At 42.5% G+C, this 4,024-nt stretch overlaps 1 pseudogene; it reads left to right on the top strand.

Annotated features, from left to right (window-relative positions):
* The first annotated feature begins 307 nt into the window (after positions 1-307).
* On the top strand, positions 308-1,480 carry LOC149125211 (defensin-6-like; annotated as a pseudogene).
* Positions 1,481-4,024: the final 2,544 nt, after the last annotated feature.

Below are 4,024 nucleotides of genomic sequence, written 5' to 3' on the forward strand. Positions count from 1 at the left end.
TTATTATTCAGCAGTAAATATTCAAGCAGATGACAGAAGGGGAACATATATTGACTAAGAGCCTGAAGCCTGAAGCAAGGACTGATAGTAAACACACAGGCTCCTTCTATGATTGAAGCTGTGAGAACAGAGGAATGTCAAAGGCACCTTGAATGCAACAGCAGCCCTCACCTACCTACCAAATCCACCCCATCTCTCACTGCAGCCTTTGTCACAGAGCCTGCTCCTAGAACTGTGTATAAAGTCTCCTCCTCACTCACAGCACACTCAGAATCCTGCTCTTCCTGCCTCCAGCTGGCTCCCAGACATGAGGCCCTTCACCCTCCTCACTGCCATTCTCCTTGGTGGCACTGCAGGCCAAGGCTGAGCCTGTGCCACCAACAGATGAGGAGGTTCCAGACCAGGAGTGGTCAGAGGCAGGGGACCAGGTCATGGCCATCTCGTTTGCAGGGAATGAAACATCTGCTCTTCAGGATTCAGGTAAGAGACTCCAACATGGTAGGACTACAGAAACTAAAGAGGAAGGGTTGGAGGAAGGCTCTAGAATTCAGTCCTGGATGGTCTAGGTCACTTTGCTGAATTTACTTAGCTTCTCATAGCCTTGATTTTTTTTCAAACATGGTACTAAAATACAGTTAAACAGAGGTAATCATTTCCGGTATTCCACAGTACAGTGTAGCAGCCTGAGATCATAATAAACTACTATATCCTATAATCTATTTTATCCTAATAATGGAGGAGATAAGATTGTGGGTTCCACACATGAAGAAAATGTGGGAAGTTGGAGAAGCTGATTGCCTGATGTTATCAGAGTGCATTCTGGCCATTTGTTGAACCACTGTGCTAAACCCTAAAGTGGTGGAAATGTATTGCATATTAATCAAAAACATTTTCAATATAAAAATGAACAGTAGAAAAACGGTGAATGTCAGATGAGTCTAGGAGATGTCCTCTGCACAAACTTTTACTAAAAGATACATCCGGGAAATATCTTGCTTTACAATGAGAAATCATGCAGGTGAGTTTGTCATGGATCTAATGGGTAAATGCAGTCATAAGGAGAGCATTTTATACTGTCAACTAGAGAAGCTTTTAGAAACTGATGACACAGCTAAGGCTGTGTTCAGGTGTGTTTGATGAGGTCAGGAGCACAAAGAAATGAAGACAAATGAGAATAAATCACACATCCTTGTGTGACCAGCACTTGCTATGTATATTGCTTGTGTTGATAATGCTTGTTGATGCTGCTGGCTGTAATGACACGTGACACCATCCCACCCGGTTTGTATCTTTTTTCAGTTTCTCTTTGATCACAGTATCCATTTCCTGGTACTCTCTCTTTACCCTAGGTCAACAGAGGGGGTTGGTCTGCCATTGCAGAAGATCCTGTTTTCCTCAAGACCACATCAATGGCACCTGCAATGAGAATGGTACCATGTACAGCTTGTGCTGCTTCCAAGATTCCAGAAATCAAAAATGACTTCATGATTGCTTGTAACCCTTGGGAGGTGCATGTATTTTCTGTATCTTGTCTCAAATAACATTCTTGCAACAAATCCTCTGTGTTGCTGTCACATTGATGTTTGCCATGTGTCTTACATCATGCTAATATGGAAATACCACGATCTGAAGACAAATTATTTAAAAGGAAAAAAAGAAAGTAACTCCAAATTCTAGCAATTTCAAGAATGAACACATACTTCATACAAACTTCAAGTCATGCTTTTGGTTTATCCATGTACTTCCATTGTTGGTAAAATACACCTACATTTAGATGAGATTCTCAATTTTTAAAAAAAGTTTATCATGTGTTAGGCAAAGCTTAAGTGTCAGCTTTTAGTTTATGGTAATAACATATTTACAACCCAAGAAAGATCACCCTTCTCATACTCACAGCACTGGTTTATTAGACAGAGATTCCTCTTAGACATCTCCTAATCTAGGGTTATAAAAGATCCATTGAAATCACTTTAGTTCACATGGAACAGGGTTGCTCACAAACACCTGTGAAGGAGAATAACTAGTAGAGGAAAACACGCTGAGATGAACTTATTTTTTAAAGATTTATTTATTTATTTCAGAGGTATATTTACAGACAGAGAGAGGGAGAGACAGAGAGAGAGGTTTTCCATCCTCTGGCTCACTCCCCAAATATCCAGCTGGAGCTGGGCTGATCCCAGACCTTCTTCCAGGTCTCCCATAGGGATTCAGGGGATCAAGCATTGGGACCATCTTCCAGTGCTTTCCCAGGCCATTAGCAGAGAGCTGCACCAGAAGTGGAGCAGCTGGGACTTAAACTGATGCCCATTTGGGATGCCGGCAACACATGCTGAGGTTTAACCTACTATGCTGCAGCGCTGGCCCAGTGGACTCATTTTCAGTATCATCTCTCCAGGTCTGGAAATTTTATGCACCACATTGGTCTCCCGAGATAACTTAAAGCTGCTGTGACTCTAATGTATATGTAAAGTACAGGTGCGAAGGGGCGCCCAGGAACTGTGAGAGGGTGAATGCAGGTCTGCAAGGCATGTGGAGTTCATGGTGCGGCAGGGTGCTGATGCTCTGATACCCAAAGTAATCATGTGCATCAGTGACTGAAGTCAAAGTAAACCAGGTCTGACTCTAGGACAGCAACCACGCTGCCCTCTTACACACACTGAGTCTGTGCTGGGGCAGTCATAGCTCCCCCTGCTGCTCTGCCTCCAACTCCTGCCCACCACAACACATGCACCACAAAGATCCCATTCTTCCAGAACCTGTCTTCCTTTGCCTTCCATGAAGACATGTTTACTGACTTGCACAGTCTCCAATGGGCCCTTGGACACCTTAGCTGTTGTTATGTGAGTCTTCCTCCTGTCCCAGCTCTTTCCTCCACCAGATACCCTCTGACATATGGACACCTGGCATACATCACCCATAAACAGGAATAGGTCAAGGCTACATGGCCCTGGTGAGGAGTCCAGCTGTGAGCCCTAGACCATTTATACTTACTCTGCAATAGAGTTTTCACTTTGAAATCTGACAAAGGAAGAGAAATATGTAAGTTTAAGCCATGGCAATTTTTAATGCAGAAACACTAGTTGTTTGCCCCAAGAAGGCCAGAGAGAGAGACTACATTTGCAGAGAATGAAACTACATTATTCACCATTCTTGGTGCAAACAATCCAACAGACCCAGACATAGGTGAGAACAACATTGTCATGAAACAGCGGCAAGACATCCAGAAAAGAGAACATTCCAGTTCGGGATAATAATGGAGTTGACTCTGATTTTGAGATGGGTTAGAGCCCCAGTCTGAGGATGCATTTCTGGGTAGGTCCACACAGGAGTCCAGGTACCCTAGGGAGACCCTCTATGACTGAAAAACAGACCCCAGGGAAGATGCAATCCATCAGTGAGTCAGGCCTAGATATGCACCAGTTCTTCACCATTGTGTAGTTGGTAGTGGAATTTAAATGCAGGATTTGGGATGTGATGACCAGCAAGTCTTGTTTGAATTCCTAGAACTGCCACTGACTTGAAGTGTTGGTGACCTTGATCTAATTCTTTATATTATCTCTAATCTGTCCACTGGGGTAGACTGACACTTTCTTCATGCATCTGCAGTGAACTCAGGGTCCACCTGGATTGCTCCTCCAGCACCTAGAACCTCTGGTAAAATTCCATCTTGTCACTGAGGTGAGACTTGATTTTCCTGTATTCTCTTGCAACATACTTACAACCCAACAAGTTTTTCAATAGATTTCAATTCGTCTACCATTCTATACACTTTTGTTACTTAACTTTATATGAAATTTGTCTCTCTACACTAGAATGTAAACCTTGTATTTTGCTCACATTTGTATCCTGGAACCTAGCTAACTGATGAACATATAGAAGCACCAAATAAATCTATTTTCATTAAATTAATTAATTTTATCCAACCTGAAATACTTATGTAAAATTACTTTATTGCTGGCAAACTCACAGAAGGAAAAAGAAACCTAGAGATGCAAATCAGTCCATGGATCCAGTTCATGACAAT

Source organism: Oryctolagus cuniculus, chromosome 8 (genome assembly GCF_051225735.1).
Source record: "Oryctolagus cuniculus isolate XC-2025 breed Fujian yellow rabbit chromosome 8, ASM5122573v1, whole genome shotgun sequence".
Taxonomy (NCBI): domain Eukaryota; kingdom Metazoa; phylum Chordata; class Mammalia; order Lagomorpha; family Leporidae; genus Oryctolagus; species Oryctolagus cuniculus.